Here is a 17144-nt window from a genome sequence, read left to right on the forward strand (position 1 = left end):
AAAGCTAAGTCGAGGGACTGGGGTTAGAAGAGTCTGGAGGGAGGGCAACATGGCTGGGCATTGCGGGCAGGGCTTGTGAAGTTAGTGTAGGGGAGAGCTGTGCAGGAGCGGGCCTCTTTAGGCACGTAAAGCGAAGGGGTTTCCCTTCATCCTAGGACTAGTATGGGCAGGGCAGTTCCAGCCTGTGTCTGCAGTGCTATATTGTTTGTGTGGCGTCTTCTGTGTCGTAGACCATCTTCTGTTCTTGATGTTCTTGTTGCTCTTTGCACTCAAGAAGCATATCAGGTGCCTTGGATGCTATCTTTAGGCCCTCAAATGCCTGTACTCATTGGATAGTGCCAACTGGGAGGTTCTCTTCTTGGCTTACAAATGTGAAGCATGTGTCAGTCTTGTTTTGAAAGCTTCTGGTCAGTTCTCTTTTTGGTGTTGTTCCAGGCTGTGTCAGCAGCTCTTTTCTCCTGGTCCATTGTCATGGACTGTGGGAGCTTTTCCTGGAATCCTTATGCTCTTAGGTCTTAAAGACAGGCTTCTCGCACATCCATCATCTCCATTTTGACCGTAACATCTTGTAAGGGACCATTGGGTTCTACTGTTTCTCTGGGGCTGCCATGGAGGCTCCTCGCTCTTGGCCGTTGTGGCTCTGTCTCCTTGTCCGACAGCTTCTCTCATCCGGCAGTCATTGTTCTTGCGCAGAGTTTTCTCTCCTCTTTGAATCCCATTGTTTGTGGTGTTGTGTGTAAAGTCAGTCTGTGCCTGTGTGTGTTTGGCTTGGAGCTGCCCTGCCCAGGGGTGTAGAATCAGGGGTAGGTGTCACAGTGACAAGAGGCTGGGGTTAATAGGTCGACAGGGCTAGACTGTTTAGGCAGGGGCTGGGAAGTGAGCTCGGATGGAGCGGTCTTCGGCAGACAGTGTCTGTCATTTCAACAGTGGTTTACAGAGGTGATGGGAGTCGTGTGGGAGGGGCTGATCATCAGCAGCAAAGCAGACTAAATGTTGACGGTGGTAAGGCTTATGCATGGGGGGGCCTTTGAGTTTGGCCCTTTATTTCCTTATGTAATGGCAGGCTGTTTTTTGGACTCTAGGCGCTATTCCAAAATGGAATCAATATATCTGGAATTGTTAATGACTTAAGCAGCATCTGGGTGACTTGTTCAATATTTATTTCAGGTGTCAGGGAACAAGATGGGCACCGAAGACCAATGGAGGCGCCGAGCAGAGCGTCATAAGGAGGTGGGTTGGCGCATGGTGTTGAAGGGAAGACATGATTAGTGGCTGTAGGACTGCCTTATAGTTGGTGTGGGGTTTTTTTCCAATATTGTAGGTGCAAAGCAATGAGTGAAGCATGATATCGGCACAAGGGGTGACTCGGGCAAGGTGAGCAAAGACTAGTAGGCTGAAGTAGCAGTTATTTTTCTGGTGTGCTGCTGTTAGTGAAATTACCATCATCCCTGTTTGTGTTTTCCAGGTGGTACCTGAGCCTCAGCATGGGAACATGTAAAAGTCAGGGGCAACATAGGTGAGTAGCCAAGGTAAAGGAGCAGGAGGTGGGAACCGGTGTGGCAGATGGCAGTTTTGGGCAGTATCTCAGCATGTGCTGTTTGCTTTGATTTTATTGCAGGTGCTGCACATAGCCTTTGAGGAGCAGAGCAGTGTGCTGACAAGAGGTCTGAAAAGGTGAGGCAGTTGTGTGCCGAGTCAGTGTGCAAGAGCAAATTATTGTGCAGCAGCTCAGTGAGGGGTGTCTCTCTTGGTTTTGCAGGGGCTGAGCGGGCTGCCTTTGGCATTGGTCAAGTGAGGTGAGCTGGGGTGGCAGCGAGGAGGAGCGTGGAGCACGTGACTTCTCATAGGCATAATGGCAATTTTAGGTCTCTTGGTATCTGATGCAGCAGAAGTGATGATGGCGCAGCATCCGACTCTGGAACGAGCAGGTGATCAGAGCACCCGGGTGCTTCTGAGGAGGGGGTTGTTGTGGAAGAGGTTGGTCTTGGCCAGTGTGCCAGTGTGACAGTGGTCCTGTCAGCACTGTTTCTGGGTTTTTTGCTTTTCAGATGACAAAGCGGAACCAGTTGACTGCAGGAGCTTCTGAATTAGCCAATGTGCTTTTTGTCGAGGATGGATTCAGACCCCTGGCCCTCCAAAAGCTAAGTCGAGGGACTGGGGTTAGAAGAGTCTGGAGGGAGGCCAACATGGCTGGGCATTGCGGGCAGGGCTTGTAAAGTTAGTGTAGGGGAGAGCTGTGCAGGAGCGGGCCTCTAGGCACGTAAAGCGAAGGGGTTTCCCTTCATCCTAGGACTAGTATGGGCAGGGCAGTTCCAGCCTGTGTCTGCAGTGCTATATTGTTTGTGTGGCGTCTTCTGTGTCGTAGACCATCTTCTGTTCTTGATGTTCTTGTTGCTCTTTGCACTCAAGAAGCATATCAGGTGCCTTGGATGCTATCTTTAGGCCCTCAAATGCCTGTACTCATTGGATAGTGCCAACTGGGAGGTTCTCTTCTTGGCTTACAAATGTGAAGCATGTGTCAGTCTTGTTTTGAAAGCTTCTGGTCAGTTCTCTTTTTGGTGTTGTTCCAGGCTGTGTCAGCAGCTCTTTTCTCCTGGTCCATTGTCATGGACTGTGGGAGCTTTTCCTGGAATCCTTATGCTCTTAGGTCTTAAAGACAGGCTTCTCGCACATCCATCATCTCCATTTTGACCGTAACATCTTGTAAGGGACCATTGGGTTCTACTGTTTCTCTGGGGCTGCCATGGAGGCTCCTCGCTCTTGGCCGTTGTGGCTCTGTCTCCTTGTCCGACAGCTTCTCTCATCCGGCAGTCATTGTTCTTGCGCAGAGTTTTCTCTCCTCTTTGAATCCCATTGTTTGTGGTGTTGTGTGTAAAGTCAGTCTGTGCCTGTGTGTGTTTGGCTTGGAGCTGCCCTGCCCAGGGGTGTAGAATCAGGGGTAGGTGTCACAGTGACAAGAGGCTGGGGTTAATAGGTCGACAGGGCTAGACTGTTTAGGCAGGGGCTGGGAAGTGAGCTCGGATGGAGCGGTCATCGGCAGACAGTGTCTGTCATTTCAACAGTGGTTTACAGAGGTGATGGGAGTCGTGTGGGAGGGGCTGATCATCAGCAGCAAAGCAGACTAAATGTTGACGGTGGTAAGGCTTATGCATGGGGGGGCCTTTGAGTTTGGCCCTTTATTTCCTTATGTAATGGCAGGCTGTTTTTTGGACTCTAGGCGCTATTCCAAAATGGAATCAATATATCTGGAATTGTTAATGACTTAAGCAGCATCTGGGTGACTTGTTCAATATTTATTTCAGGTGTCAGGGAACAAGATGGGCACCGAAGACCAATGGAGGCGCCGAGCAGAGCGTCATAAGGAGGTGGGTTGGCGCATGGTGTTGAAGGGAAGACATGATTAGTGGCTGTAGGACTGCCTTATAGTTGGTGTGGGGTTTTTTTCCAATATTGTAGGTGCAAAGCAATGAGTGAAGCATGATATCGGCACAAGGGGTGACTCGGGCAAGGTGAGCAAAGACTAGTAGGCTGAAGTAGCAGTTATTTTTCTGGTGTGCTGCTGTTAGTGAAATTACCATCATCCCTGTTTGTGTTTTCCAGGTGGTACCTGAGCCTCAGCATGGGAACATGTAAAAGTCAGGGGCAACATAGGTGAGTAGCCAAGGTAAAGGAGCAGGAGGTGGGAACCGGTGTGGCAGATGGCAGTTTTGGGCAGTATCTCAGCATGTGCTGTTTGCTTTGATTTTATTGCAGGTGCTGCACATAGCCTTTGAGGAGCAGAGCAGTGTGCTGACAAGAGGTCTGAAAAGGTGAGGCAGTTGTGTGCCGAGTCAGTGTGCAAGAGCAAATTATTGTGCAGCAGCTCAGTGAGGGGTGTCTCTCTTGGTTTTGCAGGGGCTGAGCGGGCTGCCTTTGGCATTGGTCAAGTGAGGTGAGCTGGGGTGGCAGCGAGGAGGAGCGTGGAGCACGTGACTTCTCATAGGCATAATGGCAATTTTAGGTCTCTTGGTATCTGATGCAGCAGAAGTGATGATGGCGCAGCATCCGACTCTGGAACGAGCAGGTGATCAGAGCACCCGGGTGCTTCTGAGGAGGGGGTTGTTGTGGAAGAGGTTGGTCTTGGCCAGTGTGCCAGTGTGACAGTGGTCCTGTCAGCACTGTTTCTGGGTTTTTTGCTTTTCAGATGACAAAGCGGAACCAGTTGACTGCAGGAGCTTCTGAATTAGCCAATGTGCTTTTTGTCGAGGATGGATTCAGACCCCTGGCCCTCCAAAAGCTAAGTCGAGGGACTGGGGTTAGAAGAGTCTGGAGGGAGGCCAACATGGCTGGGCATTGCGGGCAGGGCTTGTAAAGTTAGTGTAGGGGAGAGCTGTGCAGGAGCGGGCCTCTAGGCACGTAAAGCGAAGGGGTTTCCCTTCATCCTAGGACTAGTATGGGCAGGGCAGTTCCAGCCTGTGTCTGCAGTGCTATATTGTTTGTGTGGCGTCTTCTGTGTCGTAGACCATCTTCTGTTCTTGATGTTCTTGTTGCTCTTTGCACTCAAGAAGCATATCAGGTGCCTTGGATGCTATCTTTAGGCCCTCAAATGCCTGTACTCATTGGATAGTGCCAACTGGGAGGTTCTCTTCTTGGCTTACAAATGTGAAGCATGTGTCAGTCTTGTTTTGAAAGCTTCTGGTCAGTTCTCTTTTTGGTGTTGTTCCAGGCTGTGTCAGCAGCTCTTCTCTCCTGGTCCATTGTCATGGACTGTGGGAGCTTTTCCTGGAATCCTTATGCTCTTAGGTCTTGAAGACAGGCTTCTCGCACATCCATCATCTCCATTTTGACCGTAACATCTTGTAAGGGACCATTGGGTTCTACTGTTTCTCTGGGGCTGCCATGGAGGCTCCTCGCTCTTGGCCGTTGTGGCTCTGTCTCCTTGTCCGACAGCTTCTCTCATCCGGCAGTCATTGTTCTTGCGCAGAGTTTTCTCTCCTCTTTGAATCCCATTGTTTGTGGTGTTGTGTGTAAAGTCAGTCTGTGCCTGTGTGTGTTTGGCTTGGAGCTGCCCTGCCCAGGGGTGTAGAATCAGGGGTAGGTGTCACAGTGACAAGAGGCTGGGGTTAATAGGTCGACAGGGCTAGACTGTTTAGGCAGGGGCTGGGAAGTGAGCTCGGATGGAGCGGTCATCGGCAGACAGTGTCTGTCATTTCAACAGTGGTTTACAGAGGTGATGGGAGTCGTGTGGGAGGGGCTGATCATCAGCAGCAAAGCAGACTAAATGTTGACGGTGGTAAGGCTTATGCATGGGGGGGCCTTTGAGTTTGGCCCTTTATTTCCTTATGTAATGGCAGGCTGTTTTTTGGACTCTAGGCGCTATTCCAAAATGGAATCAATATATCTGGAATTGTTAATGACTTAAGCAGCATCTGGGTGACTTGTTCAATATTTATTTCAGGTGTCAGGGAACAAGATGGGCACCGAAGACCAATGGAGGCGCCGAGCAGAGCGTCATAAGGAGGTGGGTTGGCGCATGGTGTTGAAGGGAAGACATGATTAGTGGCTGTAGGACTGCCTTATAGTTGGTGTGGGGTTTTTTTCCAATATTGTAGGTGCAAAGCAATGAGTGAAGCATGATATCGGCACAAGGGGTGACTCGGGCAAGGTGAGCAAAGACTAGTAGGCTGAAGTAGCAGTTATTTTTCTGGTGTGCTGCTGTTACTGAAATTACCATCATCCCTGTTTGTGTTTTCCAGGTGGTACCTGAGCCTCAGCATGGGAACATGTAAAAGTCAGGGGCAACATAGGTGAGTAGCCAAGGTAAAGGAGCAGGAGGTGGGAACCGGTGTGGCAGATGGCAGTTTTGGGCAGTATCTCAGCATGTGTCTTCTGTTTTCTTTTTGTAGGTGCCACACATAGTCCTGAAGGGGCAAAGCAGCATGCTGATAAGTGGTCCGAGAAGGTGAGGTGGTTGTGGACCGGGTCAGTGTGTAAGAGCAAATTATTGTGCAGCAACTCAGTGACATGTCTCTGTCTTGGTTTTGCAGGGGCTGTGCGGGCCGCCTTTGGCATTGGACAAGCTCTTGAGGTGAGTCAGGGTGGCAGCGAGGAGCGTTGGGCAGGTGACTTCTCACGGGTGCAATGATCATTTTGTGTGTCTTGGCATCTTAGGTTGCAGAGGCGATTATGGCTGCAGTGTCCGACTCCGGAAAGAACAAGTGAGCAGCACAGCATCCTGGTGCTTCTGAAGAGGGGATTGTTGTGGAAGAGGTTGGTCTTGGCCAGTGTGATGCTTACTGTCAGCACCATGTGTGGTCTGTGATGTCCTCACTTTTTTTTCTTTTTCAGATGACGAAGCAGACCTATTGACTGCAGGAGCATCCCAGTTAGCCAACATGCTTGTTGTCGAGGATGGATTCAGACTCCTGGCCCTCCAAAGGCTAAGTCGAGGGACTGGGGCTGGGAAGGGTCTGGAGGGAGGGGACCACAGTTGGGCATTGCGGGCAGGGCTTGTAACATTAGTGCAGGGGAGAGGGCTGTGCAGGACCGGGCCCCTCTGGGCACAGAAGGGGACCGAGTTTCCCTGCATCCTAGGACTAGCATGGGCAGGGCAGTTCCAGCCTGTGTCATCAGTGCTATGTTGTTTTTGTGGTGTGTCTTGTGTCGCAGACCTTCCTCTGGTCTCGATATCCTTGTTTCTCTTTGCACTCACGAAGCTCATCATATGCCTCTGTGCCATACCTGGGGTCTCGAATGCATGTACTCATTGGCATAGTGCCAATTCAGATCTTTTCTTCTTGCCTTACAAGCGTAAAGCGTGGATCAGTCTTGCATCTTTCTGTTGCGGCATCGTTCCAGGCTGTGTCAGCAGCAGCTCTTCTCTCTTCTGGTCCATTTTTATGGACTGTGGGACTTCTTCCCTGCATCCTTATGCTCTTAGGTCTTGAAGCCGGGCTTCTTGCACATCCATCGTCTCCATTTTGACCGTAACTTCTTGTAACAGACCATTCTGTTGTAATTTGGTTTTCTGGGGCTGCCGTGGAGCCTCCTTGCTCTGGGCCACCGCAGCCCTGTTGGTCTCCTTGTCCGACAGTGTCTCCCGTCAGGGAGTCATTCTTCTTGCGGAGAGTTTTCTCTCTTCTTGAATCCCATTGTTTGTGGTGTTGTGAGTAATGTTGGTCTGTGCCTGTGTGTGCTTGCCTTGGAACTGCTCTGCTCAGGGAAACCAGGGAACCCGTAAATGGCAGGGCCAGGGTGGATGACCAGCTAAGGTACAGGAGCAGGAGATTGGGATTGATGCAGGCAAGCTTTGGCTTTCGGCAGTATCTCAGTATGTGCTGTTTGCTTTGATTTTATTGCAGGTGCCGCACATATCCTCGGAGGAGCAAAGCAGCATGCTGACATGAAGTCCGAGAAGGTGAGGCAGTTGTGGGCCTGGTGAGCGTGTGAGAGCAAAGTATTGTGCAGCAACTAAGTGAGGGGTGTCTCTCTTGGTTTTGCAGGGGCTGTGCCGGCCGCCTTTGGCATTGGACAACTGTTTGAGGTGAGCTGGGGCCATAGCAAGGAGGAGTGTGGGTCGGGTGACTTCTCACGGGTGCAATGATCATTTTGTGTCTCTTGGTATCTCAGGTATCGCAAGCAATGATGGCTGCAGCGTCCGACTCTGGAATGAGCAGGTGAGTAGAGCACCCCAGTTCTTCTGAGGAAGGGGTTTTTGTGGAAGAGGTTGGTCTTGGCCAGTGTGATGCTTACTGTCAGCAGTGTTTCTGGGTTTTCTCTTTTTCAGTGATGAAGTGCAACCTGGTGACTGCAGGAGCATCCCAGATACCTAATGCATTTTTGGTCGAGGTTGGATTTAGAGCCCTCGTCCCACTGAAAGCTAAGTCCAGGGGCTTGGAAGGGTCTGGAGGGAGGGGACTACAGTTGGGCACTTCAAGGAGAGCTTGTGAAGCTAGTGTAGGGAAGAGGGCTGTCCACGAACAGGCCGCTTTGGGCGGATCAAGGGAAGGGGTTTCTCTGTAGCCCAAGGGGGCAGGGTAGTTCCAGAACTGTGTCTGTGGTGGTGTCATCTGTGTGGTCTGTGTTTTGTGTCTTGGATTTTACCTGTGTCTCAATATCGTCATTGCTCTCTGTGCTCAATGAGCACATTATGCATATCAGGTGCCATTCCTAGGGTCTGGAATGCCTCTACTCTTTGGCATAGTGTCCATTGGGCGCTTCTCATCTTACGTTTTGCACATAAAGCATGGAGCGGTGTCACATCTTGGAAGTTTCCCATCAGTTCTCTTTTGCGGTGTCATCTCAGGCTGTGTCAGTAGCTCTTCTCTCTTCTGGTCCATTTTCATGGACTGTGGGACTTCTTCCCTGCGATCTTGTGTTCTTAGGTCTTGAAGCCAGCTTCTTGCAGATCCATCGTCTCTGTTTAGAGCGTAACTTCTTGTAAAGGACCGTTCTGTTCAACTCTGCTCTTCTGGGGCTGCCGTAGAGCCTCCTTGTTCTGGGCCATTGTGGCCCTGCTGGTCGTCTTGCTGGACAGCATCTCCCGTTGGGGAGTCATTCTTCTTGCCGAGAGTTTTCTCTATTCTTTGAATACCATTGTTGGTGGTGGTGTGTGTAATGTTGGTCTGTGTCTCTGTGTGTGTTTTGTTTTGTGCTTCTCTGCCCCAGGGGTGTAGAGTGAGGGTTACGTGGCATAGCGATAGGAGATCATGCTTAATCTGTTGATAGGCCTCGACCGTTCAGGCAGCGGTTGGGTAGTGAGCTTGCATGGAGTTGCTCCTTGGCAGGCTGTGCAGTCTATCATTGCAATAGTGTTTTGAACTGATGATGGGAGCTATGTGGGAGGGGATGATCAGCAGTAGCAAAGAAGACTGAATGTTGACAGTGTTCAGGCTTGTAGGTGTGGGGCCTCAAGTTTGGGTTTTTTGGGGGGTTTGTTTTTAATTGCAAGCTTCTGTTGGACTCTAGACGGTATTCCAAAATGCTACCAATATTGCTGGCCTTCCTAAGTTACATATCGGCAACTGGGTATCTTGTGGAAGGGAGCGGTGTTTGCTAATGTGATGCTTCCAGTCAGTAATGTTAGTGAGGCGTGTGTGTTTATATATGTTATGCAGATACTGATGTAGAACACGTGGAATGCAGGAGCATCTGATTTTATGATGTGCTCAATGAGGATGGATTCTGCATCCTTCCCTCAAAGGTAAGTCCAGGGCCAAAGCTGTGGGTGGGGTGAGGCCGGCAGGAGGTGTAACACCAGGGTTGCGGAGGGAGCTATTTAGGGTCTGTTAAGTTTGGGGCGGACAGAGGTCCTGGCATCTGTCCTTTAGGGTGTGACTGTTCTGGCCTGTGTGTCTTTCCCAGTGTCATTTGTGTTGTGTGATTAGTCTTGTATGTGATGCTTTGTACAGGTATCTACCTTCTGCACTCTTGTGCACTTTGGTCGGTGTGCACTGGGTGTCTCAAGCTTCGCTGCTTTGGCCTAGAGCCTTGGTCAAGCGTTCCTCATCTTGCGCCTGGAGCTTAAGGTGTGATTTTCATCAGAGGTCTTTCTGGAGAGTCCCCTTTGCGGAGGTGATCTAGGCCACCGTGAAAGCTCTGCTCGTGGCAGTTCTGCTACCATAGAGTTCCCCTGCAGCATTTCATCTCTGCCTCGTTACGGGCTCAGGTCTTACATCCTGGCTTCTCAGAACTCCGTATCGGTTTTGACCACCATCTGCGACTGCATCGTTTTGCAGCGTTTTGTGTTCTTTTCAACTGTATTATTATGCCTCGTATCGTATGCCATGTGAGTGTCTCGCACCGAATAGTCCTTTATTGTGTGTTGTATTGCTGTGCTCTATTTCTATTGAATTGTATGGCCCTGTATTTCTTTCTCGTAGCACTGTATTTTGTTTTGTATTGCCTTGTATTGCTCTGTATTGTTGTTGTGTTGTAGTGCTCTATATTTGATTTTTTTATTTCAATGTTTGGGCGTGTTGCACTGCAGCACTCACTACTTGCGTGGACCGCTATCGGAGACTGTATTGCCTCGTACGAACTTGTATTGTGTTTTGTAATGTGGAGCTCTGTATTTGAATATATATAGGCTTGTATAGCCGTGTATTGTTTTTTTCTTGTGGATCTCTGTATTTGATCTAGCATTGCATTGTTTGTGTCTGTACCGGTCTTGGATTGCAGCGCTCCGTACTTGTAGCGAGCGATACCTGGGACCGTCTTGCATTGCACGGCTCTGTACTGTGTGTTGTATTGCATTGCATCAATCTGTACTCGTATCGAATGTTACCTGAGAGCGTCCCGCTTTGTATGATGCTGTATTGCGTTTTTTTACTGCAGCACTCTGTACTTGATTTTGCATTGCAGTGCTTGCGTGTGTATCGATCTGGCGTTGCAGTGCTCTGTATTTGTATTCTCTGTTCTTGGAGACTGTCTTGCCTTGTAATGAGGGCCGTGTTGCGTTTTGTAACGTGGAGCTCTGTATTTACTGGATTTTGCATTGCATTGTATATCTCTGTGTCAGTCTTGCATTGCAGCGCTCTTTATGGATGCTCTCTGAGACGGTTAAGCATTGTATGGGTCCGTGTTGCGGTTTGTCTTGTCGGTTATGTAACAGTGCGTTGCATTGTATGACATTAATCTTGCCAGTGTTCTCCGGTTCTGCGTTTAAGTCCATACGGTATGGCATTGCGGTGTCAGGGTAGAGGCTGGGAGCGACTCGGAGGTCTTTACGCATGTGAGATGGAGTCACGCTGATCGCAATTGGATCGAGAGCTAGCATGAGGTAAATTTGTAACTCGGCAATGTCTTTCCTATTGGCTTTGCAGGCACTTTGCAGCAAGCCTCCAGAAACAGTTGAGACGAGGTCTGAGGTGCAGCGTGACGGGCCTCAGCAGTCGGTTGCTTTGGTGCTCATCAGTTATTAGGATGCTCTGGAATTCTTAATTGTCACAGAGGACTCTGACTGTTAATCTTGGTTTTGGAGCGGAGCTGCAGAGGGCCATCTTATATTCTGGGTGCGGTGTCTGTTAAGGAGGCTCGTGTTTTGTTTTCGCATGTGACAGAGCAGCACAAGGTGCTTGTAGAGCGTCAGGCATATTGTCATCGTACTGCAATTGCAGCAGCTGTCAGTAGTGTCTATGCAAGTTTGAGTTATTGACATGGTGCCAGTTGAGCACATCTTGTTTCACGGAATGATGTGCCAGGGCAGTGCCACTAGACAGATCTAGCATCCTTTGTGCACTAGGCTAGTCTGCTGTGCAGCTTGGGCTTTACCAGCAGGTGTTTCCTCGCTGAGTGTTCTTGACAGCTATCCCAGGGGTTTATTTCCTGTGGCATCCTAGTTCCTTTTGTTTTTGTGGCATTTAGTCTCCGTCGATTACTGTGACTCAATCCCCTGCCTTTTAGCCAAAACTGAGGTGCTCTCAAGGCAGGGCACACCAGAGGGTCCCTGCCACCTAGCCTCAGCATTGTTCTGTTCATTGTCAGGCTGTGTATCTTGGTGTAGCAGTAACAGTCCCCTGTGTGGTAGTCTGGTGTCCCAAGGTCACGTCTGTAGAGAGCGTGTGCGTTTGAGGTAGAGAGGCTTTGTGTGTTTGTGTAGCAATTCTAGTAGGGATGGAACAGTCACAGCACGGGATGGTCCCGTGGTGATTAGCACGGCCCTTTTGGGTGGAGGTTGTATGGGTTTTTTGGGGCCGGTAGCTGCGCGCCAGCAGGCTGTAGACTCCTTTCCATTGAGGTTTGCAGGTGCCACTGAGTACTTTGTACCCCTGAGCAAATACTTGATTGAATGTAGCTGGAGTATACGATGATAAGTGAAGACAGAGCAGAAGTGGAAGTAGCGCAGCATATTGCTCAGCATCTGGTTATGTAGGCTAACAGTTCGGGATGATGTAGAGCGGCGATGTAGTTTTGAGATGCCCGGTGAGGCAGTTCCAGGGATGGCGCTTGATGTGCCGTGACCTGCTTTTGTGGCAGGCACGTGGCAAAGGGGCTACATTCTGAGTGAGGAGTGTAATGAATGGCTGTGGAATCAGTGGTAGGTTTTGAATGCATCTGATACTGTATGATGCTGTCAGGGTTAAATATGTTTTTGCTTTCAGACTGTGCGGGTGGCTGAGTCTATTTTCTTTTTTTTTTTGAGAGATATAGGAATTAGGAAAATAGTGTTGGAAAAAAAACCAGCTGGTGGAATTTTTTTGCCTTCCCCCAGCTGGGTGTTTTTCCCTGGTCCCGGCTGCTCGGCGAGGTGATGTTTATTGCCAGCGTTTGGACCGCAGGCAGGCCTCAGTTGGGGTTTTTGCAGGCAGGGTGAATTTTGAGGCTCCTGGGAACAGCGTTCCCGAGGAGCTCTGCAGACACTGGGTGCTGGGTGGCTGGCTGGCAGGCAGGCAGGCAGCTGAAAAGATGGGGTGAGCGTGTGGGGTGATTAGCGTGGTAGTTGACTGCTAGTGTTGTTGAGTGGTGTATGGTTGATGATTGTGTTTCTGTAGCGGGTTGTATGTGGGCTTGAGATGCATTCTTTTCCAGACCTGTAGGCGTAGCTGAAAGAAAACCCCAATGATGTTAGAATAAAAAAACCCCAGCTGGGGGATTTTTTTTTCCTTCCCCCAGCTGGGTTTTTTTTTTCCCCGGTCCCGGCCGCTCTGCGAGGCGATGTTCATCGCCAATGTTTGGGCCGTGGGCAGGCTCGGGCCGGGGTTTTGGCAGGCAGGGTGAATTTTGAGGCTCCCGGTAACAGCGTTCCCGAGGAGCACGATAGACTCAGGGTGATGGTGGGCAGAGGGCCGAACGGATGGGGTGAGCATGTGGAGTGATTAGTGTGGTAGGTGACTGCAATTTGTGTCTGACAGTGTGTGGTTGATGAATGTGTTTCTGTAGCAGGTTGTATGTGGGCTTGAGATGGATTCTTTTCCAGACCTGTAGGTGTAGCTGAAAGAAAACCCCAATGATGTTAGAATAAAAAAACCCCAGCTGGGGGATTTTTTTTTCCTTCCCCCAGCTGGGTTTTTTTTTTTCCCCGGTCCCGGCCGCTCTGCGAGGCGATGTTCATCGCCAATGTTTGGGCCGCGGGCAGGCTCGGGCCGGGGTTTTGGCAGGCAGGGTGAATTTTGCGGCTCCCGGGAACAGCGTTCCCGAGGAGCCCCACAGACACAGGGTGATGGCAGGCAGGGGGCCGAATGGATGGGGTGAGCATGTGGAGTGATGAGTGCGGTAGGTGACTGCAAATTGTGTCTGACAGCGTGTGGTGGTTGATTGTGTTTCTGTAGCGGGTTGTATGTGGGCTTGCGATGCATTCTTTTCCAGAGATGTAGGAGTAGCTGAAAGAAAACCCAAATGATGTTAGAATAAAAAAACCCCAGCTGGGGGATTTTTTTTTTCCTTCCCCCAGCTGGGTTGTTTTTTCCCCGGTCCCGGCCGCTCTGCGAGGCGATGTTCATCGCCAATGTTTGGGCCGCGGGCAGGCTCGGGCCGGGGTTTTGGCAGGCAGGGTGTATTTTGAGGCTCCCAGGAATGCTGTTTCTGGGGAGCCCTCCCCTGGAATGTTGGTATGCTGTATCACTGCAGGGATGCCTCTGTAGCGGACAGTCATAGGAAGACGATTGAGGTTCGTGTAGCAGAAGGGTATGAGGAGTTGGACTAGATGGCAGTGTGGTCAAGGACTGGCACGTGTAGCAAGTTGGCCTAACTGTATTGTAGAGCGTTAGGGTTGTAAATTGTTGCGGTCATTGTAGTTTGTGACAGAATGGTCTGTTGAATGTTTATATGAGCATATAGGTGGGGAAGAGGAGAGAGAGTTCATTGGACGGAGCAGAGCTCGGTCATTGGCTGCCTGGGCGTGCAAGTAGCAGAGATGATGTTGCTTTGCAGAGGAACAATTGTTTGTATGTAGCAGTGGCCTCTGCGGTGAGTGGAAGGGAGCAACGCAGAAAGGATTGTAGCTATGATGTTTGCATTTACAGGTGCTATCTGGAACAGTAATGGAGAGTGGGTAGAGTTTGAATTAGGGATCACCTGGACTGAGTTAAAATGGACTACAGTAATAGCAGCTGTTGAGATCAACAAGGCAGTAAGTCCTATTGTGCTATAGTAGTAAATGGTGGAAACGGAATGTGGGTAATGATAATGGGTAATGTTCTCGGTGTCAGTAATGAGCCAAATGTATCTGGAGACATGAGGGAAACTGAAGCGTAGGACAGCGCAGGCAGGTTACCTTGCCAGCGCTCAATGGACCAGGAAATGACTGTACTAACGTAAGGGCGGACCTCACTGTCCATAGGTAAATATATGGTCTGGGGAGAAAAGGCGCAGCAGATGTTGACAGGCGTGGCCGGGGAGCCTAAGGGCATTGAAATGGGGTGTTGTAAATGACCAATTAAGGCGAACCACGAACGTGAGGGCCAGTTGTACATCCCTTTAGTGTAACGTAGCTCTCAGTGGTTTAAAAGAAATCACGTGTCTTAGTACTTGGAGCACAGATTAATAGCGATAGCATAACTGCTGATCTAAGAGGGAGGAGTTGTTTGAAGGTCTCGTAGAGCAATCGGTGGATGTAACACATGTACAAACCAGACAGTGATGTTCACGGGGCAATGGAGGCAATGAAGGAACCGGGAGTTGTGCTGTGGAGAGAGCAACCGAGGCACTGCTAAAGGGAATGATAATGTGGAAGTATCCATCAGAAGTACTAGAGGTATCTCAGGTGGTTGAGGCATAGCGCTCTGCAAATATGTAGCATGCAAAATAAAAATTGATATTTTATTGAAGTGTAATAAAGTCAAATAAAGATTATGTACTTTTCTGTGTCCAGTTCCTGTTATGGAGCAGTTTATTCCTCTGTGTGTACATTCCCTCAGTACCATTAGACTTTCTCCTCGTCTTGAAAATGTTTTGTGTTTATGTGTTTCAGCGTTGTGTGTTTTTCCTCTGTCTTTGTTTGTGTTTGATAGGTGAGTCTATTTGAGCATTAGCATTTGCAGAATAAGCAGAAATTGGAAAAAATGCCTTGATTTTTGGCACGGTGTGTGTTTCTCTTTGTGTTAGTTTTTGCTGCGCTTATCTCAGTCACCTTTGGTGAAGACTGAGAATAACAGCACTAAACAAAATCTGGCTCTCAGATGAGTTGTCATTGCTCTTTGTGTGAAGTTTGTTGTCCCCTAGCGTGTCAGTTGTGTTCTAACCCTATGTCTCAGACCTATGTTTGTTTCCTGGTTAGCCAACAGGCTCTCTGTTTCAGCCCTGAAACAGAGTTTTTGGGCCCTTCTTAGTAATACTTAGTTTTAGCCCAAAAACTCTGTTTCAGCATTTGACTGTTTGTTTGTCCTCTGTTACTGTGGTTGAATGATTGTATTTGAAATTTTAAAAAGAAATAATTTCAGAGCACTGTAACTTTGCACCCACCCTGGCAGTAATTTAAACAATTGTTTATAAAAAGGAGAAAAATTACTCCCCGGGTGGGTGCAAATTTCTACTGCTGCACCAGACTTATTATTTTTCATTTTTATATACAACATCAAACCAAAATACTACACATACACAACACCCACAACACTGTCTCTAGGGTTACGGCACAAAACTCTATGGTCCGGAAGGTCTCCCAGGCCCCGGAACTGCGTCTCTATGCTTCCGGCACGGAACTCTATGATCCGGAAGTCCTCCCGGGCCCCGGAACTGCGTCTCTATGGTTCCGGCACAGAACTCTATGATCCGGAAGTCCTCCCGGGCCCCGGAACTGCGTCTCTAGGGTTACGGCACGGAACTCTATGATCCGGAAGTCCTCCCGGGCCCCGGAACTGCGTCTCTATGGTTCCGGCACAGAACTCTATGATCCGGAAGTCCTCCCGGGCCCCGGAACTGCGTCTCTAGGGTTACGGCACGGAACTCTATGATCCGGAAGTCCTCCCGGGCCCCGGAACTGCGTCTCTATGGTTCCGGCACAGAACTCTATGATCCGGAAGTCCTCCCGGGCCCCGGAACTGCGTCTCTATGGTTCCGGCACGGAACTCTATGATCCGGAAGTCCTCCCGGGCCCCGGAACTGCGTCTCTAGGGTTACGGCACGGAACTCTATGATCCGGAAGTCCTCCCGGGCCCCGGAACTGCGTCTCTATAGTTCCGGCACGGAACTCTATGATCCGGAAGTCCTCCCGGGCCCCGGAACTGCGTCTCTATGGTTCCGGCACGGAACTCTATGATCCGGAAGTCCTCCCGGGCCCCGGAACTGCGTCTCTATGGTTCCAGCACGGAACTCTATGATCCGGAAGTCCTCCCGGGCCCCGGAACTGCGTCTCTATGGCTCCGGCACGGAACTCTATGATCCGGAAGTCCTCCCGGGCCCCGGAACTGCGTCTCTATGGTTCCAGCATAAAACTCTATGATCCAGAAGTCCTCCCGCGCGCGGGAACAGCGTCTCTATGGTTCCAGCGCGGGACTCTATGATCCGGAAGTCCTCCCGCGCACGGGAACAGCGTCTCTACGGTTCCGGCACGGGACTCTATGATCCGGAAGTCCCACAAAAAATCACAACAACACCTCTACAATTGTACGTTAGGGTTAGGGTTAGGGTTAGGGTTCGGGTTAGGGTTCGGGTTAGGGTTAGGGGTTAGGGGTTCGGGTTAGGGTTCGGGTTAGGGTTAGGGTTAGGGTTCGGGTTAGGGTTCGGGTTAGGGTTAGGGTTAGGGTTAGGGTTAGGGTTCGGGTTAGGGTTCGGGTTAGGGTTCGGGTTAGGGTTAGGGTTAGGGTTAGGGTTCGGGTTAGGGTTCGGGTTCGGGTTAGGGTTCGGATTAGGGACAGGGTTAGGGGTTAGGGTTAGGGGTTAGGGTTAGGGTTAGGGTTAGGGTTAGGGTTAGGGTTAGGGTTAGGGTTAGGGTTAGGGTTAGGGTTAGGGTTAGGGTTAGGGTTAGGGTTAGGGTTAGGGTTAGGGTTAGGGTTAGGGTTAGGGTTAGGGTTAGGGTTAGGGTTAGGGTTAGGGTTAGGGTTAGGGTTAGGGTTAGGGTTAGGGTTAGGGTTAGGGTTAGGGTTAGGGTTAGGGTTAGGGTTAGGGTTAGGGTTAGGGTTAGGGTTAGGGTTAGGGTTAGGGTTAGGGTTAGGGTTAGGGTTAGGGTTAGGGTTAGGGTTAGGGTTAGGGTTAGGGTTAGGGTTAGGGTTAGGGTTAGGGTTAGGGTTAGG

At 50.0% G+C, this 17144-nt stretch overlaps 1 long non-coding RNA gene across 10 annotated transcripts; it reads left to right on the top strand.

The window, feature by feature from the left end:
* The first annotated feature begins 17 nt into the window (after nt 1-17).
* Nucleotides 18-14752, top strand: LOC142359928 (uncharacterized). 10 transcript variants are annotated; one of them, XR_012762712.1, is made up of 24 exons: nt 18-1230; nt 1322-1374; nt 1466-1516; nt 1619-1674; nt 1760-1796; nt 1866-1928; nt 2049-3365; nt 3457-3509; nt 3601-3651; nt 3754-3809; nt 3895-3931; nt 4001-4063; nt 4184-5500; nt 5592-5644; nt 5736-5786; nt 5886-5941; nt 6027-6067; nt 6151-6249; nt 6328-7396; nt 7482-7522; nt 7609-7655; nt 7766-7827; nt 9096-9181; nt 9390-14752. It is a non-coding gene; the product is annotated as an uncharacterized LOC142359928 (long non-coding RNA). The 10 variants fall into 10 exon arrangements; XR_012762707.1 differs by having other exon boundaries at nt 25-1230; nt 7766-9181; XR_012762714.1 differs by having other exon boundaries at nt 25-1230; nt 7766-9181; nt 9465-14752.
* The last annotated feature ends 2392 nt before the right edge of the window (nt 14753-17144 follow it).

Source organism: Opisthocomus hoazin, unplaced genomic scaffold (assembly GCF_030867145.1).
Source record: "Opisthocomus hoazin isolate bOpiHoa1 unplaced genomic scaffold, bOpiHoa1.hap1 HAP1_SCAFFOLD_286, whole genome shotgun sequence".
NCBI lineage: Eukaryota > Metazoa > Chordata > Aves > Opisthocomiformes > Opisthocomidae > Opisthocomus > Opisthocomus hoazin.